The 27,325-nt window shown below is 37.0% G+C and overlaps 1 protein-coding gene and 1 pseudogene across 20 annotated transcripts in view; both read right to left on the reverse strand.

Moving 5' to 3' along the window:
* SUPT3H (SPT3 homolog, SAGA and STAGA complex component) overlaps positions 1 to 27,325 on the reverse strand; it is a 554,097-nt gene that overhangs the window by 234,780 nt on the left and 291,992 nt on the right. The gene's annotated exons all lie outside the window — the stretch shown is intronic.
* Positions 11,607 to 26,602, reverse strand: LOC103792455 (large ribosomal subunit protein eL22 pseudogene; annotated as a pseudogene).

Below are 27,325 nucleotides of genomic sequence, written 5' to 3' on the forward strand. Positions count from 1 at the left end.
CCTGCATTGAATCTGGACTGGCCTGTGACCTGCTGTATTCAACAGAATGTGGGAGAAGTGATGTTTCAGGATTTACCTGCCTAGAGAATAAAAAGCTGTGGCAGGTTCCACTTCTGTGCATTTGGGAGCCTGGTGGTGAGATGTAACATCATGCTGGACAAATTACATAGAACAGATTGAGAGAGGCCCTGAGTCTGCATAGGGAAAGAGAGAAGCTCCGCTTTCCTAAGACTCCTCATTAACATTCCAGATGATTTAGTAGTTCCAGGTGCTATCCTACTACAACCATGTGAGAGATATCAAGCAAAATGAGCAGGACCCCCAGCTGAGCCACATCATTGAACCATAAGCAATAATAAAATGATTTGTTTTCAATCTCACTATGTTTTGAGATGGTTTGTTACATAGAAAACGAAAATGAAATAATAAAAAATGTTTAAGATCATCTAGGACTCAATGATACAATCTAATAATTGGGAAATGTCCTTATTGACAGGTGGAAGTTCAAAGAGGAAAACAAATACACAAAATTACATAACACTTTAATACCTTTCAGTAGCATATTCTTCAAGGCAAATTTAAAAGATAATATCTATAGTAAACATAACTTTGAGAAATTTGTAACAAAATAATTCAAGAGAAAAATGGACAAAGACAGAAACAGGCAATTCAAAGAAGAGGAAATCCAAACATCAACCAAATGGAAGATGCTGTTACTAGTAGTCAGAGAATTGCAAATTAAAGTGAAAATGAGATATTTCTTTACAGCCAGTATGCAGGCAAAAGTTAAAAGAAGCCACAACTTCTCTTGCTGGCACAGATATGACGAAATAGTATTTGCAGAATGAGAACTGTTGTAACATCTTGGGAAAACAATCTGGTGATATCTCTTAATGCTAATCAAACATGATAAAAACAAAGACTGCTTATCAACAGGGGAAAGATAAATTATGGTACACCTACATCATCGTATATTCTATAGTCATTAAATAAAATTAAAGTAGCTGACTTGAAGATATTTCCATGAAGTACTGTTTACCAAGAAAAGATACAGGAAAGTATGTGTAATATAATCCCATTAATTATAAAGCAAGTTACAATGAGGAAAAAAATTACATTATGTTGCTATTTCTACAGATGTATGCATACATTTAGATGTGAATACTAAAACATAGAGAGATATATGGAAGGATGACTAGAAAAGTAACATGGGTTTAGGGATGAATGAGAAGAGGTGTATGGAAAAAGGAAGGTATCTCTTTTAAAAAAGCATTTATAATATGAACACAGTGCCACTCTCAGATAAAACTATTTGTATGTATGTCTGTGTACAGAGAAATAATTATACACAAAGTTAGATCATAATCTCATTCCTTATAACCCAATAAATTACAACTGTACATTTTAAATGTAATAAACTAAGATAATGTGACTATTAATCTGATCTCAAGAAAAACCTTCTAATGACAAAAATGTTAGAAAAAATAAAGGGGAAAAATCAGTGAAGTGGATATTATAATTAACACTCTGGCATAAGTGAATGAACCAAATTACAAGGTATAAGCTTAAAAATATCTTAAATGGTTTCTGCTTTCTGCACATGGCTAGCCAGTTTTCCCAACACCATTTGTTGAACAGGGAGTCCTTTCCCCATTGCTTGTTTTTGTCAGGTTTATCAAAGATTGTATTGTTGTAGATATGTTGTGTTGCCTCCGATGCCTCTGTTCTGTTCCATTGGTCTATATCTCTGTTTTGGTACCAGTACCATGCTGTTTTGATTACTGTAGCCTTGTAGTATAGTTTGAAATCCGGTAGTGTGATGCCCCCCGCTGTGTTCTTTTTGCTTAGAATTGACTTGGCTATGCGGGCTCTCTTTTGGTTCCATATGAAGTTCAAGGTGGTTTTTTCCAGTTCTGTGAAGAAAGTCAATGGTAGCTTGATGGGTATAGCATTGATTCTGTAAAGTACTTTGGGCAGTATAGCCATTTTTACGATATTAATTCTTCCTAACCATGAACATGGAATGTTTCTCCATCTGTTTGTGTCCTCTCTGATTTTGTTGAGCAGTGGTTTGTAGTTCTCCTTGAAGAGGTCCCTTACATTCCTTGTTAGTTGTATTCCAAGGTATTTTATTCTTTTTGTAGCAATTGTGAATGGCAGTTCGTTCTTGATTTGGCTTTCTTTAAGTCTGTTATTGGTGTAGACGAATCCTTTTGATTTTTGCACATTGATTTTATATCCTGAGACTTTGCTGAAGTTGCTTATCAGTTTCAGGAGTTTTTGGGCTGAGGCGATGGGGTCTTCTAGGTATACTATCATATTGTCTGCAAATAGAGACAATTTGGCTTCCACCTTTCCTATTTGAATACCCTTTATTTCTTTTTCTTGACTGATTGCTCTGGCTAGAACTTCCAGTACTATACTGAATAGGAGTAGTGAAAGAGGGCATCCTTGTCTAGTGCCAGATTTCAAAGGGAATGCTTCCAGTTTTTGCCCATTAAGTATGATACTGGCTGTTGGTTTGTCATAAATAGCTTTTATTACTTTGAGATACGTTCCATCAATACCGGGTTTATTGAGGGTTTTTAGCATAAAGGGCTGTTGAATTTTGTCAAATGCCTTCTCTGCGTCAATTGAGATAATCATGTGGTTTTTGTTTTTGGTTCTGTTTATGTGGTGAATTACGTTGATAGACTTGCGTATGTTGAACCAGCCTTGCATCCCCGGGATGAATCCTACTTGATCATGATGAATAAGTTTTTTGATTTGCTGTTGCAATCGGCTTGCCAATATTTTATTGAATATTTTTGCATCTATGTTCATCATGGATATTGGCCTGAAGTTTTCTTTTCTTGTTGGGTCTCTGCCGTGTTTTGGTATCAGGATGATATTGGTCTCATAGAATGATTTGGGACTGGACCCCTTCCTGACACCTTACATCAAAATTAACTCCAGATGGATTAAAGACTTAAACATAAGACCTGGCACCATAAAAACCCTAGAGGAAAATCTAGGCAAAACCATCCAAGACATAGGAGTAGGCAAGGACTTCATGAACAAAACACCAAAAGCATTGGCAACAAAAGCCAAAATAGACAAATGGGACCTAATGAAACTCCACAGCTTCTGCATGGCAAAAGAAACAGTCACTAGAGTGAATCGGCAACCAACAGAATGGGAAAAAATTTTTGCAGTTTACCCATCTGACAAAGGGCTGATACCCAGAATTTACAAAGAACTCAAACAGATTTACAGGAAAGAAACAAACAAGCCCATTCAAAAGTGGGCAAAGGATATGAACAGACACTTTACGAAAGAAGACATATATGAGGCCAACAATCATATGAAAAAATGCTCATCGTCACTGGTCATCAGAGAGATGCAAATCAAAACCACATTGAGATACCACCTCACGCCAGTTAGAATGGCGATCATTAAAAAGTCTGGAGACAACAGATGCTGGAGAGGATGTGGAGAAAAAGGAACACTTTTACACTGTTGGTGGGAGTGTAAATTAGTTCAACCATTGTGGAAGACAGTGTGGCGATTCCTCAAGGCCTTAGAAATAGAAATTCCATTTGACCCAGCAATCCCATTACTGGGTATATATCCAAAGGACTATAAATCGTTCTACTATAAGGACACATGTACACAAATGTTCATTGCAGCACTGTTTACAATAGCAAAGAACTGGAATCAACCAAAAGCCCATCGATGATAGACTGGATTGGGAAAATGTGGCACATATACACTATGGAATATTATGCAGCAATCAGAAATTATGAGTTTGTGTCGTTCGTCGGGATATGTAAGAATCTGGAGAACATCATTCTCAGCAAACTGACACAAGAACAGAAAATGAAACACCGCATATTCTCACTCATAGGCAGGTGATGAAAAATGAGAACACATGGACAGAGGGAGGGGAGTACTAAACACTGGGGTCTATTGGGGGGAAAAGGGGAGGGCCAGCAGGAGGGGGTGGTGGGGAGGGATAGCCTGGGGAGAAATGCCAAATGTGGGTGAAAGGGAGAAAGGAAGCAAAACACACTGCCATGTGTGTACCTATGCAACTGTCTTGAATGTTCTGCACATGTACCCCCAAACCTAAAATGCAATAAAAAATTAAAAAAATATATATATATATAAATCAAAAAATAAAATAAAATAAAATAAAATTGGACATCCATCTTGTTCCTGAAAAAAAAAAAATACCTTAAATGGAGTTAAAACACTGCCATCCTACATACATAAAGAGCCCATAGAAACTAATCAACATCCTAAAGAAAAAATGGGAAAAGGATATGAATAAAAGAATCACATAGGCATCTGGTAAGATGGCAAAATAGGAACAGCAAAAGTCTGCAGCTCCCAGAAAGACCAATGCAAAAGGTGGTTGATTTCTACATTTCCAACTGACGTACCTGGCTCATCTCACTGGGACTGTGAGACTGTAGGAGCAGCTCATGGAAGGTAAACAGAAGCAGGATGGGGCATCACCTCACCTGGGAAGCACAAGGCACTGGGGAACTACCACCCCTAGCCAAGGGAAGCAATGAGAGACAGTTCTATCCAGCCCAGATACTACGCTTTTCCCATGGTCTTTTGCCATGGTCTTTACAACCGACAGACCAGGAGATTCCCTTGTGTGCCTACAACAACAGGGAACTGAGCTTCAGGCACAAAACTAGGCAGCTGTTTGAACAGACACCGAGCTAGCTGCAGGATTTTTTTTTTTTTTTCAAACCTCAGTGGTGCCTGGAATGCCAGCAAGACAGAACTATTCACTCCTCAGGAAAGGGGGCTAAAGCCAGGGAGCCAAGTGGTCTTGCTCAGCGGATCCCACCCCATGGAGTCCACAAGCTAAGATTCACTGGCTTGAAATTCTTGCTGCCAGCACAGCTGTCTGAAGTCAACCTGGGACACTTGAGGTTGGTGAGGGGAGGGACGTCTGCCATTACTAAGGCTTTAGGCGGTTTTCCCCTCAGTGTAAACAAAGCTCAGACTGGGCAGAAACCACTAGAGCTCCGCAAAGCCAAGCCACTGTAGCCAGATTGCCTCTCTAGATTCTGCCTCTCTGAGCAGGGAATCTCTGAAAGAAAGGCAGCAGCCCCAGTTGGGGGCTTATAGAAAAAGCTCCCATCTCCCTGGGACAGAGCACCTCGGGGAAGGGGCACCTGGGGGTGCAGCTTCAGCAGACTTAAATGTTCCTGCCTGCCAGCTCTGAAGATAGCAGCAGATCTCCCAGTACATTGCTCAAGCTCTGCTAAGAAACAGACTGACTCCTCAAGTGGGTCCCTGACCCCTGTGCCTCCTGACTGGAGACATCTCCCAGCAGAGGTCAACAGACACCTCATGCAGAAGAACTCTGACTGGCATCTGGTGAGTGCCCCTCTGGGATGAAGCTTCCAGAACCTTTGCTGTTCTACAGCCTCCACTGGTGATACCCAGGCAAACAGGGTCTGGAGTGGACCTCCAGCAAATTCCTGCAGACCTGCAGAAGAGAAACCTGTTAGAAGGAAAACAAAGAGAAAGCAATAACATCAACATCAGCAAAAAAGATGCCCATGCAAAAATTCCTTCTGAAGGTCACCAATATCAAAGATCAAAGGTAGATAAATCCAGAAAGATGAGGAAAAACTGGCACAAAAAAGCTAAAAATTCCAAAAACCAGAATGCCTCTTCCCCTCCACAGGATCACCACTCCTCACCAGCAAGGGAACAAACCTGGACAGAGAATGAGTTTAATGAACGGACAGAAGTTGGGTACAGAAGGTGGGTAATAACAAACTCCTCCACACTAAAGGAGCATGTTCTAACCCAATGAGAGGAAGCTAAGCAACTTGATAAAGGGTTACAGGAACTGGTAACTGGAATAACCAGTTTAGGAAGAACATAAATGACATGATGGAGCTGAAAAACAGCACAAGAACTTTGTGAAGCATGCACAAGTATCAATAGCCAAAAAGATCAAGCGGAATAAAAAATCTCCGAGATTGAAGATCAACTTAATGAAATAAAGCATGAAGACAAGGTTATAGAAAAAAGAATGGAAAGGAACAAACGAAGACTCCAAGAAATATGGGATTATGTGAAAAGACCAAACCTACATTTGACTGGTGTTCCTGAATGGAAGCAAGGTGGAAAACACACTTCAGGATATTATCCAGGGGCACTTCCCCAACTTAGCAAGACAGGCCAACATTCAACTTCAGGAAAAACACAAAACACCACAAAGATACTCCTGGAGAAGAGCAAACACAAGACAAATAATTGTCAGATTTGCCAAGGTTGAAATGAAGAAAAAGAAAGGGACTAACCACATAGCTTGACTGCCGGAGAGAGATGAAAAAAAAAAAAAAAAAAAAAAAAGAAATGAAGGAAAAAATGTTAAAGGCAGCCAGAGAGAAAGGTTAAAAGGAAATCCCATCAGACTAACAGTGGATCCCTCCGCAGAGACCCTATAAGCCAGAGGAGAAAGGGGGCCAATATTCAACATGCTTAAAGAAAGGAATTTTCAATCCAGAATTTCATATCCAGTCAAACTAAGCTTCATAAGTGAAGGAAAAATAAAATCCCTTACAGACAACCAAATGCTGAGAGATTTTGTCATCACAGGAGCTCCTGAAGAAAGCACTAAAAATGGAAAGGAAAAACCAGTACCAGCCACTGCAAACACATACCAAAATGTAAAGACCATTGACACTATGAGGAAATTGCATCAACTAATGGGCAAAATAACCAGCTAGCATCAAAATGACAAAATCAGCTTCACACATAACAATATTAGCCTTAAATGTAAATGGACTAAATGCCCCAATTAAAAGATACAGACAGGCAAACTGGTTAAAGAGTCAAGACCCATCAGTGTGCTACATTCAGGAGACCCATGTCATATGCAAAGACACACATGGGCTCAAAATAAAGGGATGGAGGAATATTTACCAAGCAAATGGAAAGCAAAAAAATAGCAGGGGTTGTAATCCTAGTCTCTGATAAAACAGACTTTAAACCAATAAAGATCAAAAAATACAAAGAAGGGCATTATATAATGGTAAAGGGATCAATGCAACAAGAAGAGCTAACTATCCTAAATATATATGCAATAATATAGGAGCACCCAGATGCCTAAAGGAAGTTCTTAGAGACCTACAAAGAGACTTATGCCCACACAATAATAGTGGGAGATTTTAACACCCCACTGTCAATATGAGCCAGATCAAGACAGAAAATTAACAAGGATATTCAAGTCCTGAACTCAGCTCTGGACCAAGAGGACCTAATAGACATCTACAGAACTCTCTACTGAACTCAAAAATATATATATTCTTTTCAGCACCATGTAGCACTTATTCTAAAATTGACCACATAATTTTAAGTAAAACACTCCTCAGGAAATGCAAAAGAATGGAAATCATAACAAAGAGTCTCTCAGCCCACGGTGCAATCAAATTAGAACTCAGGATTAAGAAACTCACTCCAAACAGCACAACTAAATGGCAACTAAACAACCTGCTCCTGAATGACTACTGGGTAAATAACAAAATCAAGGCAGAAATAAATAATTTCTTTAAAACCAATGAGAACAAAGATACCATGTGCCAGAATCTCTGGGACACAGCTAAAGCAGGATTTACAGGAAAATTTATAGTACTAAATGCCCACAGGAGAAAGTGAGAAAGATCTATAATTGACACCCTAACATGACAATTAAAAGAATTAGATAAGCAAGAGGATACCAATTTAAAAGCTGGCAGAAGACAAGAAATAACTAAGATCAGAGCAAAACTGAAGGAGATACAGACACAAAAAACCCTTCAAAAAAAAATAAATGATTCCAGGTTTTTGAAAAGATTAACAAGATAGACTGCTAGCCAGACTAATAAAGGAGAAAAAAGAGAAGATACAAATAGATGCAATAAAAAAATGATAAAGGGGATATCACCACTGATCCCACAGAAATACAAATCACCATCACAGAATACAATAAACACCTCTATGCTAATGAACTAGAGAATCTAGAAGAAATGGATAAATTCCTGGACACATACACCCCTCTAAGATTAAACCAGTAAGAAGATGGATCCCTGAATAGTCCAATGAGGCAGTAATTAATAGCCTACCAACCAAAACCAGCCCAGGACCAGGCAGAGTAACAGCCAAATTCCACTAGAGGTATAAAGAGGAGCCAGTACCATTCCTCTGAAACTCTTCCAAACAATAGAAAAAGAATGACTCCTCCCTAACTCATTTTATGCAGCCATCATCATCCTGATACCAAAAGCTAGGATAGACACAACAAAAAAGAAAATTTCAGGCCAATATGCCTGATGAACACTGATTCTGAAGAAAAATCTTCAGTAAAATACTGGCAAATGGAATCCAGCAGCACATCAAAAAGCTTATCCACTATGAACAAGGCAGCTTCATTCATGGGATGCAGGGCTGGTTCAACACATGCAAATCAATAAAGGTAATTCATCACATAAAAGAACCAATGACAAAAACCATGATTATCTCAATAGACGCAGAGAAGGCCTTTGAAAAAACTCAACACCCCTTCATGTGAAAAACAATAAAGTAGGTACTGATGGAATGAATCTCAAAATAATAAGAGCTATTTACAACAAACCCACAGCCAATATCATATTGAATGGGTAAAAGCTGGAAGCATTCCCTTTGACAACCAGCACAAGACGAGGATACCCTCTCTCACTACTATTCAACATAGTATTGTGAGTTCTGGCCAGGGCCATGAGGCAAGAGAAAGAAATAAAGAGCATTCAAATAGGAAAAGAGGAAATCAAATTGTCTCTGTTTACAGATGACATGATTGCATATTTAGAAAACCCCATCATCTCGGCCCAAAAACTCCTTAATCTGATAAGCAACTTCAGCAAAGTCTCAGGGTACAAAATCAAAGTGCAGAAATCACCAGCATTACTATACACCAACAACAGACAAAGAGAGAGCCAAATCATGAGTGAACTCCCATTCACGATTGCTACAAAGAGAATAAAATACTTAGCCAGGTGCGGTAGCTCACGCCTGTAGTCCCAGCACTTTGGGAGGCTGAGGCAGGTGGATCACGAGGTCAAGAGATCAACACCATCCAGATCAGCATGGTCAAACCCCGTCTTTACTAAAAACACAAAAAATTAGCTGGGCATGGTGGTGTGTGCCTGTAATACCAGCTACTCAGGAAGCTGAGGCAGGAGAATTGCCTGAACCCAGGAGGCGTAGGTTGCAGTAAGCCGAGATCACGCCATTGTACTCCAGCCTGGGTAACAAGAGCAAAACTCCGTCTCAAAAAAAAAAAAAACCTAGGAATACAATCTATAAGGGATGTGAAGGACATCTTCAAATAAACTACAAACAACTGCTCAAGGAAATAAGAGGACACAAACAAATGGAAAAACATCCTATGCTCATGAATAGACAGAATCAATATCGTGAAAATGGCCATACAACCCAAAGTAATTTATAGATTCAATGCTAGTCCCACGAAGCCATCATTGACTTTCTCCACATAATTAGAAAAAAAACTACTTTAAATTTCATATGGAACCAAAAAAGAGCCTGTATAGCCAAGATATTCCTAAGCAAAATAACAAAGCTAGAGGCATCACACTACCTGACTTCAAATTATATTACAAGGATAGTGTAATGAAAACAGCATGGTACTGGTACAAAAACAGATACAGATCAATGTTACAGAACAAAGGCCTCAGAAATAACACCACACATCTACAACCATCTTATCTTTGAAAAACCTGACAAAAACAAGCAACAGGGAAAGGATTCCCTATTTAATAAGTGGTATTGGGAAAACTGGCTAGCCATATGCGTTAAACTGAAACTAGACTCCTTTCGTACACCTTATTAAAAAAAAAAAACTCAAGTTGGATTAAAGACTGAAACATAAGATTTAAAACCATAAAAAACATAGAAGAAAACCTAGGCAATACCATCCAGGACATAGGCATAAGAAGAACTTCATGACTTAAACACCAAAAGCAATGGCAACAAAAGCCAAAATTGACAAATGGGATCTAATTAAACTAAAGAGCTTCTGCACAGTAAAGGAAGCTATCATTAGAGTGAGTAGGCCACCTACAGAACTGGAGAAAATTTTTCAATCTATCCATCCGACAAAGGTCTAATATCCAGAATCTATAAATAACTTAAACAAATTTGCAAGAAAAAAACCAAACAACCTCATCAAAAACTGGGCAAAGGATATGAACAGACCCTTCTCAAAAGAAGACATTTGTGCAGCCAACAAACATGTAAAAAAACAAAAGCTCGCCATCACTGGTCATTAGAGAAATGCAAACCAAAACCACACTGAGATACCATCTCACACCAGTTAGAATGACGATCATTAAAAAGTCAAGAAACAGATGCTGGAGAGGATGTAGAGAAATAGGAACACTTTTACACTGTTGATGGGAGTGTAAATTAGTTCAACTATGGAAGACAGCGTGGCAACTACTTCAGGATCTAGAATCAGAAAATGTCACTTGACCTAGCAATCTCATTACTGGGTATATACAGAATTATATAGACACATGCACACAATAGCAAAGACTTGGAACCAATCCAAATGCCCATCAATGATAGACTGGATAAAGAAAATGTAGCACATATATACTATGGAATACTATGCAGCCATAAAAAAGAATGAGTTCATATCATTTGCAGGGACAAGGAGAAAGCTGGAAACCATCATACTCAGCCAACTAATACAGGATCAGAAAATCAAACACCATATGTTCTCACTCATAAGTAGGAGTCGAACAGTTAGAACACATGGACACCGGGAGGGAAACATCACACACTGGGGCTTATTGGCATTTGGGGGGTTAAAGGAGAGATGGCATTAGGAGAAATACCAAATGTAGATGATAGGTCGATGGGTGTCCCAAACCATTATGGGAAGTGTACACCTATGTAACAAACCTGCACATTCTGCACATGTGTCCCAGAACTTAAAGTGTGTGTGTGTGTGTGTGTGCATATATGTTCACTTAACATAACTGGCTATGTGATAAAAATACAAATTAAAACAACTATAAATTATCACTTCATTTGTCTTAAATTAGTAGATTTAAAGAATGGTAACATTCTTGGCAAGATGACATTCTGAAGGCAACTTCAGAGGGATACCTTCATTCACTTCTAGAGGGATACCATGTCCTGGAGGGCAATTTCAAATTGTGTACTAAAGAAGTTAACACTCTTCACTCCATAATTTGATTTCTAGGACCCTATCTAGGAAATTAATCAGATATTGATTATAATTTATGAACACGAATGTTATTTTACATATTATTTAAAACAGTGAAACACTGGAAAGGCACACACTTCCAGTAATAGGAGGTAGGTCATTTACAATGGACTATTACACTGCTATTAAGAAAAATGTTTTTAAGTATATTTGGCAAAACAGGAGAGATTCCTAATAATAAATTATTAAAACAGTAGACTACAATTTGTATGCATAGTAGTCAAGCAAATTTTATGAAAGTAAAATTTTACTTATTGATAAAGAAGAAAATGCTTTAAAATACTAAGGAGTAGTTATATCTAGGCGGTAAAATCATATGTGATTTTTATTTTCTATAACTTTCTGTATTAAATTCTCTACAATTAACTTTTATTACTCTTTTTTTTTGTTCCCAAGTTTTATTCAAGAACACTTACAAAATATTCCAGATAAATAAAATTTAATCCTCCTCTTGTTCATCTTGGTTAATCTGGAAGTAATGTAATTCTTAACTTCTTTGCTGTTAGCAACTATATGCAATCAATCAGGTAGATGATTATTCTTCAAATATTTTTTTGTGAGATATTTCATATATCTTTTGGAGAAAGGCACCTCGGATGTCAGGGTTATCTTGCTCTTGCTCCTTTTGATGATCACAACCCCTCCACCAAGGTTCCCAGCTTTTCTGTTCACTTTGATCCTTTTTTGCAAAAACTGCTCAAAATTGGCAACATCCATGACTCCATTTTCTACAGGGTAGGTGCCATCAAGAGTGAACTTCAGAACCTGCTTTTTTTGCCCCCTTCACCACAAGCTTTTTCACAAGAGCCACGGCAGCAGTGGAGGCAGAAAGACTTTTATGACTTTTAAACTAATTCAGTTATTCAGTTAATGCTTTTAAACTAAATCTTAAAGTTTAAAGGATAAGCTTAATCATGTAAATATTTTATCACTGAGGAGATTTTAACTGGGGCTCATGGACTTTCTGAAATTATATATAAAATGTTGTATTAGATGGGAGGGAATCCACAGTCTCATTAGAGTCTCAAAGACATCCATGACAAATCAAAGAAAGATAAAATTAAAAAGAATCAAAATACCCTAAAAATATCCAATTCATTTACAAAAATTACTCAAGTTTTACTTATGCTATGAATAGTCTCAAATTTATCTCCCTGAGACTGAACTGCTAGCTGGCTTGTTCAGAGGGTACTCAAATTAATTCATCAAGTCCCTCCAAAAATCAAAATACTTTCTTCTTTCAGATAGGTGTTACTGGCATTAGAAAACATATGACAAGTTGTAAAATCAAAATGGATGAAGACAGCAGTGTGTATAACACCTACAAACAGCTCACACTGCCTAATAACTAGAGTAGCTATTCATATTGAGAGCTATTCGTACTTTTTGTTTTTACATCATTTTTCATAATAATCAGAATGGATTATTTCCATTTAACTGTACCTAGAAACATTAAATACTGGTTAGTAAGTGATTGAGTCCACTTTTGGCTTTAAAACATACAAACAGCTATCTCATATGTAAATAGGAAAGACTCCTCTGGTTATATTGTTTAAGTTACCAGGACTTCTATAATTTTGCAATTATTTTTTAATTAACACTAGGAGAAAAATATTTCTCAATATAAACAAGATGAGTGAATATATCACATAAGATATACATATACAATTTGAAGAAAATTACTTTGAACAAGTTTAAAGGTGTATTATACCTTGGTATAAAAACTAAAACTTACTTGATAAGGACTAATTTGGCAATTTATTACATTATACTTTAATGGGTGTATATATTACACGGCACTGATTTTTAAATAATGAACAGCTATTAAAATCTTGGTATTATTTCAAAGTAGCATCTAACTAGATTTAATCATCAGAAATTTCAAGGGAAAAATTATGTTTCTGTTCTTTAAGGTGTATTTTTAAATTAACACTCCTTTTTCAAGGACATTGATTTGAAAGAGCTATTTCACTTCCCATTAGTGCAAGGAAAAAGGATCCCATTTAAACTTTGGAAGGGCACAGAAAAAAATAAACAAATCTGCTGAACATAATTTCCTCTTTATTGCTTCTGAAAAGTTATGAAATCAAATCTATTATTTAATTACATGGGATCAAGAAACAGGAAGAAAAAGACGCATTTAAGTCACAACACTGCTTAAAAGAATAACTTACTATACTTCCTCTGAGAAGAAAAGTGTTTTAACATGTGGATGGGTATTGTCCAAACATTTCAAATCTCCTTTGCTGAGGTGGTACGTGTGATAGGCTTTAAACAAAAAATCAACAAAATAGCAAAATGTCAAAATAAAAGGAATTTTAAAAACTGCTAGGATTGATTTATGAGTATTTCTATACTATTAAAGAATTGAATTTTTGCTCTGAAATCTGTTCCATCACCTTACTTTAAAAAATACAACTCTGGGTGAGGTGTGGTGGCTCAGGCCTGTAATTCCAGCAATTTGAGAGGCCAAGGCAGGTAGATCACTTGAGGTCAGCAGTTTGAGACCAGCCTGGCCAACATGGTAAAACCCTGTCTCTACTAAAAATATAAAAATTAGTTGGGCATGGTGGTGCATGCCTGTAGTCCTAGCTACTTGGGAGTCTAAGGCACAAGAATCACTTGAACCCAGGGGGCGGAGGTTCCACTGCAGTGAGCCGAGATTATGCCACTGCAATCCAGCCTGGGCAACTGAGTGAGACATTATCTCAAAACAAAACAAAACAAAATAAAAATAAAAACACTCTGACCTAATCACAACCAAAAAAATTTTGTTGGATAAATAGGGCTTATTTTTCCCATGCTTGAATAAAATGTACAAGATACTCCAGATTGGGACAACTGTTATGTAAATAAGAATAAAGGTTTTCAGCTTTTTAAACTGGCAACAGAATTTTGCAGTTGGTCAGACTGTGTCAGGGACTTAGGGGATGAACAGTGATCACATAGTAACTGCCCTTATACCATCTGCAGCAGGGTTTGGCAGACTTTTTATATAAAGAGCCAAATAATAAATATTATCAGCTTTTTAGGCCATATGCTGTTTCATCTATTCAACCCTGCTGTTATAGCATGAAACCAGCCATAAATAATACATAAGTGAATGAGTATGGCTGTGTTCTGACAAAATTCCATATACAAAAATAAGCAAAAGGCCATATTTGGCCCTTGGGCTATAGTATGCTGACCCCTGGTCTACTGTATTATAGAGAAAATATGAAAACTATATAGGGGGTGGAAGAAATGCTATACTATAAAGTAAAACAAAACAAGCAGTACTGAACATGAACTTAGACTTTACACAATCTATATTTGTATACGCAGATTAAGAATAGTCTCAATAAGAAGTGATTAGCTGCTTGAAAGTTTTGACACAACTGTATAAAGTATTGTTAAGACAGCATTTGGAAATTTTGACAGTTAATTGCAAACTATATACTTGCCAAGTCCTATTTTCTCTTAATGCTTTCACTATTACGAACACAGAACTGATTTTCAAAAACAAAATAACCCCAAAACCACTTTTTTTCAAAGAGAAATCATATTCTGAACAATATGCGAAATATTGTTTTTACTGTTCTCATTTTGCTATCAGATAATACTAATTACCAATAATCCTGCTGAATAACAGAGAATCCCCACAACTTTAACATGTGTAATTAAATACTTTGACGATGATGAGGAAATTCAGACTACAAATCCACAGTATGTCACAAGCTTTTAACTTTTAGTTTTAAACTGAATAATCTCTCTCTCCTTCCCTCGAGAGATTTTTCCCTCCCTTATATGTGAGGCCAAGAAATTGGACCCCAAGCTCTCAATGAGCAATTTATTTCTTCCATTTCAAAATTTTAGCAAACAAATCTCACCATAGAACTGGTGGCTACTTCTCTCTTGTCCTACAGAAGCAAGGCTAAAGGGAGCTTTAATTTTCAATTATTTTTCAACCATACTTACTGATTGCCTGAGTGCGAACTATACACTAAACACTGTGTTAGGAGCTAGGGTGCCATCGTGATAAAAACACTGTAATATTCCTAGCTTCAAGGGGCTTCCACTACGTTGGGGAATAAATAAATCAATAAATGAAAGATTTGCAAGTCATAATAAGTAAAATAAAAAACCCAGTTCACCGAAACAGCACTTAAAAGCAATGGTGTCAAGGAATGCCTTTCTAAGTGGGTGAGCTTTTAGCTGAGACTTGAAACCTAAAGGATTATAGGGCTCTGGTTATTCAAAGGGCATTCACTTGTGGCGAGAGAGTTGTGGTGAGTAGCACATCAGGCAGAGGGAAGAACATGTCCAAAAACTTCTGGACAGCAAATAACTTGGTCTGTATAAGAAACTGAGAGATGACCATGGTAAAACAGAAACAAGAATGAATGAGTGAAGATACAAAAAAAGGCAGTCACCAACTGATGCAGGGAAGTGTTGGCTATTTGTTTACAAACCTTCAAAATTAATAATAAAATGGAAAACTTTCCAAATCAGAAAAATTGCTTTTGAAATAGAAATTTCCAGGAGCAGTGGAAAATGCAAAAAGAAAACATGCCTTTATTCTTACCCTTCACCTTTTTCTTATTTAACATCAAACATTTCTTCCTCACTAGTCAGTAGCCCTGAACACAGGTAAAATTAAGTGTCTCCTGCCAACAGGATATTGCAAAGATATCTGTATATTCTCAGGACTCAGTAATTTTTCTGGGTTCCAATCTCCTCATTTCAAATATCAGCTAATAATGGCTACTCCTTCTTAGGGTTATGAGATGATTATGGGCTCATCCTACAAGGACATAAAGACACCATGTTATGCAGGCCCACAGACAAGGGTAAAACAAGGTGATGAATAAGAGTGCAGCACACCTTCTGGAAGTGTCGACTATATTAGAGAGTAAATAAAGTATGAATTTTATGTTAAAAATACAGATACATTATAGCATAGAATAAACATTTAAATTTAAGAAAGCTTACTAAAACATCAAACTTGTTTAAAAATCCATTCAGTCTATCCCTCCTTACAGTGGTAAATGTATGCCCAGAACCTAGTGTGGCTGCTTACTCTATGTCTGGAATACAGCAGATATTCATATCTGGTGTTATAAAGGAAAATTCATTTTTAATGCTTAAAAACTGCTAGTAGCTATGTTATATACCTATAATTATTTATTTTTATTAAAAAATTACCCTTTCTCAACATTTCATTCAAAGGATTTTTACAAAAGGGCAGTGTCCACCCTTTCTAAATATTTAAAGCAATACAGAATATATGAAAAAATAATCTTTTCTGTCTCATTGGTTATTTGAACTATCCCATAAAAAGTGTATTTTTCTGGGAGCCTTACATCTTACACACACACACACACACACACACACACACATACGAAAACCAAGGCAGATTATAAAAATAGTAAAAATCTTTAACTTAATTAATACCTATTTAATTTTGTTCTCCATGAAAATGAAATGACGAATGCACACAAATAGAAATAAATGGTTTTATTATTTTTTTCAACCTTTATTTCAGTGTCAGGGATATATATACAGGTTTATTACATGGGTGAGCTATGTGTCGCTGAGGTTTGTTGTATGAATGATCCAGCCACCCAGATAGCGAGCACAGTACATGACAATGTTAGTTTTAGCACAGTCGTTTTCCTCCTCAGGCAAAATTCCCACAGGGAGTAATGATAAGACTTACACGTAAGTTAAAAATCCCTTCATGACATAAATTCTGAACATTTATTCTATACTTAGACACAATATTAGATGCTATTTAGAATTAGAAATAAAAGAAGAATAAAAAGAGGTGAAAACATGGAAAGCGAAAATGTCCCAGCTTGCCTTCAAGGAGCCTATTCTACTGTAGGACACTATACATATATTAAAGGCTGGGGGGGAAGAAAAGGAAATTCACAAATAAATATGATCTGATTATAGCTATACACAATTACTATTTGATAAAATCACATTAATTCAGTTTTCACTAATTTCAAATTTATCATTGTTGGGGCATGATAGACATTGAAATTCAGCTTTTACTCACTGTGAATAAAACTGACTAAATGAACTGGAGCTACAAACAACTCATGATTTTCAAGAACCCCTTACTGCCTTTCTAAAATGAGAAACTCAGAAATACGTATCATATTAACAGAATTTATTAATTTCAGGTATGTAAGTCAAGAAAAGGACATTGCTTCCTATACTTTTATCTGTAATAAAGTGGGATGAATTATTTCATTCAAATTAAGCTGATACAGTTACCTCCCATTCATCTAACCATCTACATGATGATGCTGCCAATAAAATAGTAGTAATAGAGGCAGTGCAGTGTTCATGTAATGGTAGTGTCCATTCACTGATTTCTTAAAGCTCTGTGCAAATCTCTATTATCATCTCCAACCCCGCCCCTAAGCAGTTTACTGCAGAGCTAAAAATTCGCTACACAAATCCTGCTTTGTATGCCTTTGAATGCTTTATCAGGTTGGAATAATCTTTCCAATTTTGTCTAGCAAACTCCTATTCGACCTTTGAAACTCTGCTCAAGTTTCATATCCTCAGGGAAAGCTTCCTGAATCCCCTCGTTCTCAGAATATCTACAGCACTAGGGAATAGGTGATAGAACTGTACTGTTAGGGTAGAGCTCCTTTTCTTCCTCCATTACTTACCTGCAAATAACTTGAGGTTGGGAATCAAATCTTACCCTACTATGCATCCAAACAGCTATCATTAGAATAGACACTCAATATGTTACTTATTGAATGAATGGATGTGTCAGGCAATACACCAGAAATTTAATTATGGTAAAGCAAATACCTTAAAAATTTACTGCTAAGAATAGCTTCAGAGATGGAATATAACATGATCAAGGTCTCATGCTTACTAGGTGATGAAATGAGAAATAAATCTAGGCCTGCTTGGTTTCAGGCCAGGTGACCCTATGCTTTCAACTCAAAGTGTTATCTTAGATTCTTAGGTCTTAGCTGTTGGTTCTTAGGTCTTAGATTCTTGGATGAGATCTCTTCCAGTTTTAAAATACAGCCACTTCTCTCTGGCCAACTGAGGAGTCATTTTTAACCATGCAAACTGAGATTTCAGTTAAATACAAAATTATTTTAGTGTTGCAAATCGCCAGTGAAGAACTTCTCAAAGCTTTAATCACATAAATAGTTTGACATCTCTAAGGTAGCATTTTGCAATTTCATATTGTGAATTATTTCACGAGAGGAAAAAAGAGTGACCAACTCCATCTATACCCACTACGCCATTGGAAAGAAACCTCATCATGATGCATGGGAAGAATGGGCATCTGAGAAAATACTTGAGAAATGTCACAAGTAAATTATTAATCCATGCCGTAAGACAGACTACAGATACTGTCATATTATAAACCTTAGAATTTCAAGAAACCTCTGGCAGACCACCCAGAGAATCCTGGAAGACCATCGGTGGTCTGTGGGGACCATACTTGGGAACCAATGTTATAAGCAGTGAAACTGCTTCCTTCTCAGGAACTTGACCTTTTTGTTGGGGGAACACAGTCATTTAAGCCAAAAACATCAAAGTATCAAGACCTCTAAATTCTTTTAAAATACTGTTATAACCCAAGTTACCTTGTTTATGGGAGGTAGGCATGTAGTTGTAAATATAGATCTGCTTGTCTATTGTTGGTGTAAAGGAATGCTTGTGATTTTTGCACATTAATTTTGTATCTGAGACTGCTGAAGTTGCTTAACAGCTTAAGGAATTTTGAGGCTGACACTGGGGTTTTCTAAATACAGAATCATGTCATCTGTAAATACAGACAATTTGACTTCCTCTCTTCCTATTTGAATATCCTTTATTTCTTTCTGTTCCCTGATCGCCTGGCCAGAGCTTCCAATATCTTCACATGTGCTTACTGACCACTGACATACATTCTTTTATAAAGTGTCTATGCAAGTTTTTTATCCATTTATCACTGGATTCTTTGTCACATTATTACTGATTGATAAAGAGTACTATACATATTCTAAAGGCAAACTCTTTGTCAGATATATGCATTACAAATATTTTGTCTGTAACCTGCCTTTTCATTTTCTTGACAGTATCTTTCAAAGTATAAGTTTTTTAGTGTTGGTGAAGCTCAATGTATCACTTTTTTTTTAATTGTTATTCATGATTTCTATGGTCTATCTAAGAAGTCTCTGAGGTCATGAAAATTTTCTCCTACACATTTTTCTAGAAGTTTAATAATTTTAGCTATTTTAATATTTGCACACAGCATGATGGGCTGAGACTGTTTTTCCACAAGGATACCCAGCTGCTTCAGTACCATTTGCTATAAATAATAACCTTTCCCAAGAATATTTGCATAATACAATTAACACAAAATAACACGAGAAGTTAATACATAAGCATTAAAAAGCAGGAAAAAAAACCCCATAGTTTGGTTTTCCATTACAAAAATTTTCATTGGTGGGGGGCAGGAGGAAGGGAGGGAGTCACAATAATCATTTGAACCTATGAATTAAATAGAATAACTAAAATGTCTTTGGTCTCCACTGCAGTATTCAGTAGAAAATAAGCAATGCCGCATATATTTGATATTAATTTTGTTTTAAAGCTTCATGGAAGACCGTTTTCTAATTTTGCATGTTGACAATACATGTCCAATGAGTAGGCATGTTACATTTTTAAAGCTACTTTCTCACATTCCCCAGTGTTCAAATACTTAGAAACTTGATGTTAACTTTATATATTGGCTAATTTTTCTCAGAATAATCTAGTAAAGAGTAGAAAGGTGATGATGCAGGAGAGAAGAGTGCTGATAGTGCTGATATCCTTGTGTGGGTAAGACGGTATGGAATTTTAAGCAAAAGTGGAGAGAGGCTGGGGAATAGACAGTTAAGCTACAATAACGGGAGGGAAGGTATGTCTGTGGGCATATATACAGGAAAAGAGCAGATGAAGTAGAAACATATGAAAGGCCTGTTATATTTCCTCATACTTCCTTACAGAGGTAGAAAGCACAACTATAAGCTGACAATCAGGATGGGAAATAACTTGTTAGAAACTTAAAAAAAAGGTATAACACAACATCCAGTATACTGGGAGAGTGAAATAAATAGGGACAGTACAAACAACTCATTAAAAAGCTATAAGCTGTGTTGTGGTGTTAATCTCTAGCAATATTCAGCTGCATGGGTACAGGTTAAGAGAAGCTAAAGAGAATAATTTAACGAGTGCTGAGTCTTGCCAGGTGAATAAGACAAATGAAATGAGGCCAAGTGTATTAAGTACATATGCAAGGGAGTAATTATAACCATTGAGCATAAAATCTAAGATTAAGTGGCGTACAATGGGAGGTGGTGATGAAGGGTAGAACACTCTAAACTGAAGTTACATAGGAGTTGCAGTTACTATAAACAACAAGGTCTAGGGTACAATCATGGCATTAATAGCTGAAATAAATTGGAGGACAGTATCATTGGAGAGAAAATGAAAAACTGAAAGCCCAGGATATTGGAAGGATCATGCATGTGGCTACCGATATGATCAAGAATTCTAACAGGAGTATGAAAGACAAAAGCCAGACAATAAAATCTTTTGAGAGATCAGAGGGAATCATCTAGGTATCTGGTGGTACTATTGGATAGAATGATATATTTACAAGGAGGTGCACAAAAAGCTCTTTTGAAAAGAGTTGGTGATAGAAGATCTAGAATATATTTGCTGAAATGGGATAATTAATGGGGTGGGAAGATTATGCCATTAAGTAGTTATGAGTTTTAAAAAAGCATGTTTAAAATCAGATTGCTGTAATTTATTTATGTTGTGATATTCATTCTGCAATTTAAATTAACATTAAAGAAAAGCATGAAACTTTTGTTTATCAGGTGACAAGAGTTAAGAAAGACTGTTGCAGATACATAGCCATATCAAGTTACATTGAAAGGTTTTCTAGGAATGTGCTGAATACAATTTCCAGATTACGGCATGACTACCTTTCAGTAGCTTTGCAAAAAATCCAATCATACAAAGAGTAACATTTTGTACTGACTGCATTTCTCAGTGGATGACTGTCAACGTAATTAGACACCTTTGACTCAGACCCTCTTATTTAGCTAAATTTAAAGCAATAGCAAAACAAAACCTCTACATAAATACGGTTCTTAGAAAATGCCCCATTATTACCAACAGACATTACCTTAGTCCTACAGTTGTGAGAAATAAATCCATAGACTATACCTTACACTAAACTCCCGTACTGGACACTACACCAGAGGCTGGGAATGCAAAGATGACTAAAATGCGGTCCTTACCTTAGGTTAGATCATAGTTTAATGGGCAAGACAGACCAGAAAAGGAGAGATGGGTAGAGGAGTATGAAAGAGGACAAGGACATTCCAGATAGAATAGGCAATGTAGAAAGGGTATGTGTGATGTGAGAGTGAATGAAGTGAGAGAGGAAAAGGAAGAGGGGGAAGACAGAGGAAGAAAGATAGAAAGGAGGGAGAAGAGGAAGAGAAGTGGGAGGGAGGGAGGGAGGGAGAAGGAGAAGGGAGGTAAAGAAGAAGGGAGATGAGTTAAGAATAATTTCTTGTTTTTGGTTGTTTTGCTTTTTGAGACAGAGTTTTGCTCTGTTGCCCAAGATGGAGTGCAGTGGCACAATCACAGCTCACTGCAACCATGAACACCTGGGCTCATGTGATCCTCCTGCCTAAGCCTCCTTAGTAGCTGGGACTAAAGGCATCTGCCACAGTGCCCAGCTTTTTTTATTTTTTATTTTTTTTGACTTTTTTTCGTGTGTGTGTGTGGTAGAGATGATGGGGTCTTGCAATGTTGCCCAGGCTGGTCTCCAACTCCTGGCCTGAAGAGATCCTCCTGCCCGTTCTCAAAAGAATTGTTAAAAACAATAGCAACTGGTGGCAAGTAATCAGGAATACCAACTGTAGCTAACAGAAGAGCAACCAAAAATTTAAAATGAAAATATGCAGAAGATACCTGATAGGGTTCAAGACATACCCAAAATATGGCACCTTAGCATTTGAGAAAACAGTATGATGAGGTGCAAGAAACACTACTCCAAAATATGGCACCTTGAAAATTGAGAAAATAACAGGCCACTCTCATTTTCCACTCACCCTTCTTCCCTGAAGCAGGCTATAAAACCTAAAAAAGTCACTCTGACTTTCTCCTTCCCTTCTTCCCTGAAGACCCTCAGGTGACAGGTGACCTGGCCTATACCCAGAGAGGAATGAAGACACCAAAATGCCAAGAAAAATCTGAACAAACAGGCTTTGCTAAGTTCCCTCTAGTTTACATGTCATGTAAAATTTACAGTAAATAAATATGCACAGCTTTCTAGTGTTAGTCTGTCTTTTGTTATAGGGGTTTTACTCATGAACCCTGCAACGACTGAGAAATCTTTTAGCAATCTTTTTCCCCTCTGTAAGCTGCAGTATGGAAGGTCTCTTACCTTCTCCTACCCTTCTGCCCTGAAGCAGGCCATAAAAGAATTCTCTAGCCTTTCTCTAAAGTAGGTCTTAAGGCCCTCATGTACCCCCCAAACAGAGGCAAGGAATGTCACACAAGGATACAGAGAAGACTCTGAACAAAAAGGCCTTCCTGAAATCTATCCAGTTTATTACTATTAGATCATATCTCTCTTTGTCTAATCAGACTTCTGCACAAATGTTCACTCTTCATTTAATGTAACATAAAAATAGTTTTTCCCATTTCTTTAGGTTTTAACTTCTGAAGGCTCCCGTGTCATGTAAAATTTATATGAAATCAATTTGTATGCTTTTGTTTGTCTATCTTTTAATATAAATGTCTCAGCCATGAACCTTGCACCAAGTGAGGAAAAGATAAATCTTTTCTGCCATTACATAGCCACTGGGGACTTTGAAAGATTCCAATTAATTCCTGGGAATCTGGACAGCTTACACATGCACCAGGTTACATGCATGCTTAGGAAAGACTAGAAAAGAACTCAGCTGTCTACTTATCAATTGTAGACCATGAGATCCTGAACATCCTGAGCAGACTATGAAGAGAAAGCACAGGCAGACTTGTAAACTGCCTGACCTTTGAATGTGTGCCCTAAACACACATAAATTTCTCAGCAAAAGTGGAAGCCTTATGGGCTCATAATGTTTACAGAACACTTTTCATCACTGGCTGACCAGTAAACCTTGCGGTGCAGGGTGTAATCACTAAAAAATCATGTTTAGTCATAATAACAAGAATTAAAATGGACAAATAAAAAAATCCTGAGCAGAGACTTTAGTGGCTATATAAAGAGAAGACAGATTACATGGAATTAGTAACATCACAATATAAACAAAAATATGAAAAACAACAACCCTAGAGGTGGCAGAGATTCTGAGAGTTGCTAAAATACATTATCTAAAAGTTCCATGCTCATGGATGGGTAGAATCAATATTGTGAAAATGACGATACTGCCAAAAACAATCTACTATTTCAATACAATTCCCATCAAAATAGCATTATCATTCTTTGCAGAACTAGAAAAAACAATTGTAAAATTCATGGAACCAAAAAGAAGCCTGCATAGACAAAGCAAAACTAAGCAAAATGAGCAAATCTGGAGGTAACATAGTAACCAACTTCAAATTATATTATTAATTAGTACTACAAGGCTGTATTCACCAAAACAGCATGGTACTGGTATAAAAATGGCACACGGACCAATGGAACAGAATAGAGAGCCCAGAAATAAAGCCAAACACAGCCAACTGATCTTTGACAAAACAAACAAAAACATGAGGTAGGGAAAGGACACCCTATTCAACAAATGGTGCTGGGATAATTGGCAAGCCATGTGCAGAAGAATGAAACTGGATCCTCATCTCTCACCTTATACAAAATCAACTCAAGAGGGATTGAAGACTTAGACCTGAAACCAAAAAATTTTAGAAGATAACATTGGAAAAACCCTTCTTGGACACTGGCTTAGGCAAAGACTTCATGACCAAAAATTCAAAAGCAAATGCAACAACAAAGATAAACAGACTTTAATAAAGCTGAAAAGCTTCTGCACAGCAAAAGAAATAATGAGCAGAGTAAACAGACAATCCACAGAATGGGAGAAAATATTTGCAAACTATACATCCAACAAAGGACTAATATCCAGAATCTACAAGGAACCCAAATAAATCAGCAAGAAAAAAACAAATAATCCCATCAAAACATGGGCTAAAAACATGAACAGACAATTCTCAAAAGAAGATATACAAATGTCAACAAACATGAAAAACATGCTCAACATCACTAATGAGCACGGAAATGCAAATCAAAACCACAATGAGATACTACCTTACTCCTACTAGAATGGCCAGAATCAAAAAATGAAAAAGTAATAGATGCTGGCGTGGATGTGGTAAAAAGGGAACACTTTTATGGTGCTGGTGGGAATGTAAACTATTACAACCACTACGGAAAACGATGTTGAGATTCCTTAAAGAACTAAAAGTAGATCTACCCTTTGATCCAGCAATCCCACTGCCGGGTATCTACCCAAAGGAAAAGAAGTCATTATATGAAAAAGGTACTTCCAGATGCATGTTTATAGCAGCACAATTCACAATTGCAAAAACTGGAAACTAGTCCAAATGCTCATCAATGAGTGGATAAAGAAAATGTATATATACGTCATGGAATACCACTCAGCCATAAAAACAAAGAAAATAATGGCATTTGCAGCAACCTGGATGGAACTGCAGACCACTATTATAAGTGAAGTAACTCAGGAATGCAAAACCAAACATTGTATGTTTTCACTTACAAGTGGGAGCTAAGCTATGAGGGCGCAAAGGCATAAGAATGACACATGGGCTTTGGGGACCTGGGGGGAAGGCCAAGATGGGGGTGAGGGATAAAAGAGTATACATTAGGGAGAGTGTACACTGTGCAGGTGGTAAGTATACCAAAATCTCAGAAACCACCACTAAAGAACTTATTCATGTAAACAAACATGACCTGTTTCCCCAAAACCAATTGAAAATTTTTTTTAAAACTTCCTGTTTTAAACAACAACAAAATTACTAGACATGCAAAAAAAGAGAAAAAACTTTAGCCCACACACAGGAAAAAAGGCGTGTCTCCGAGAGGGCTCAGATGTTGGACTTAGGAGACAAAGACTTTAAATAAAGTATTATAAACACAGAATTGAAAGATGTATTTGAGTGTATTTCATAAAGACCTAAAACAAATACAATCATCTTTCTAAAACCAGAAAAATATATTAATATAAGATATGCCTTAGAAAAACAGAAGTTCACCCTAAAAATAATAGATATTGTTATTTAAATTGTTTAAATGATTTCTTTTGATAATCATTTTGCTCTTCTTATTATGGACCCAATCTTTTATTAATTCTTCCTAAAGAGAAATCAGGTAATGGTACCATATTTTATAATTTGAAAATAAAGTTTATATTAGTCTTTTATCTACTATTACATATGTATTAAAATATACATATGTAAAAGTACATTCAATTAAGTAAAGCAAGGTTTCCAGCAATGTTCACTTATTAGAAAAATCAAGATTTTTTCTTAAAAACAAATCAGAACATAGAAGGTATTGTGATGACACAAAAACTAATCTAAGTAGAGCCTGACAAAGAGAAATGCTGAACTAAGCTTTAGACTTCTACCTTGGGGAGGACTCAGAGTGAGAGGATGACAGTATTTATTTTGCTGCTCATTGTAACTCATAGTTTTTCAGTAGTCATGTGTCTCTTTTTGGGAAAAACAAAGAATGCTTGGAGAAATGATAACCAAATATTTTGCAGGGCCTGGAATATAAAGTTTAATTAGTGGGTCTGTGAACAGAGACAGTTACTGTGAAAACCTGGATTTGTGAAAGACTACCATTCCTGCATAAAAACTGCTGGGAAAGCCACAGTGTAGGGGGAAAAATGTCACTTTAATCAGTAGGACCAAAATCAAGAAGAAAAAAAAAAAAAAGAGTGAGATCCAAGATGGCCGACTAGCAGCAGCTCAGGATTGTAGCTCCCAGTGAAAGCACAGAAAGTGAGTGGACGCCACACTTCCAGACAAATTTTTGTTGCCCACGTACCAGGCGATTCCCAGCGGAGGAGTCCCATGGGTTGCCAGTGCGACTCTTTTGCCGGCGCCCTGGTGCAGCGGTTCTTGGTGCAGAGTATATAGGACTGGGGGCCCTTTTAGTTGGCATTTGGAGCTCCAGGAAGGCAGAGTCACCCGTTCAGCTGATTGAAAATGGGACTGAGGTGGGGAGCCAGACCGAGAGACTTCCAGGCAAAAAAGTACCACGAATCTCATTGCTGCTGTTCCAGCCAGCGCAGTGGGTCACCGCAGGGGAAATTCCCCCACAAAAAACATCAATTGGAAGTGCTGAGAATTGATAGTTTCACAGCAAGCACAGCTGAACCTGGGAAGGTCCAGCTCTGTGGGAGAGGGGCGTCCGCCAAAGGAAACCTAAGAAACAGAAAAAACATAATCACCCACAAGCTGGACATCCACTCAGAGACACAATCTGAAAGTCAGCGATGACAAAGACGACAGGTGGATAAATCCACAAAGATGGGAAGAAACCAGCGCAAAAAAGCTGAAAACACCCGAAATCAGAATGTCTCTGCTCCTACATGGGATCTTAGCTCCTCATCAGCAAGGGAACAAAGCCTGATGGAGAATGAGTGTGATGAATTGACAGAATCAGGCTTTGGAAGGTGGATAATAAGAAACCTCTGTGAGCTAAAAGAACATGTTCTAACCCAATGCAAAGAAACTAAGAAACTTGCAAAAAGATTTGACGAAATGCTAACCAGAATAGAAAATGTGGAAAGGAATATAAGTGAATTAATGGAGCTGAAAAACATAATATGAGAACTCTGCAAAGTAAGCACATGTTGTAACAGTAGAATTGATCAAGCAGAAGAAAGGATATCAGAGGTCGAAGACCAACTTAATAAAATAAATCGAGAAGACAAGTTTAGAGAAAAAAGGGTAAAAAGGAATGAGCAAAGTCTCCAAGAAATATGGGAC

The sequence above is a fragment of the Callithrix jacchus genome, chromosome 4 (assembly GCF_049354715.1).
Source record: "Callithrix jacchus isolate 240 chromosome 4, calJac240_pri, whole genome shotgun sequence".
NCBI classification, from domain to species: domain Eukaryota; kingdom Metazoa; phylum Chordata; class Mammalia; order Primates; family Cebidae; genus Callithrix; species Callithrix jacchus.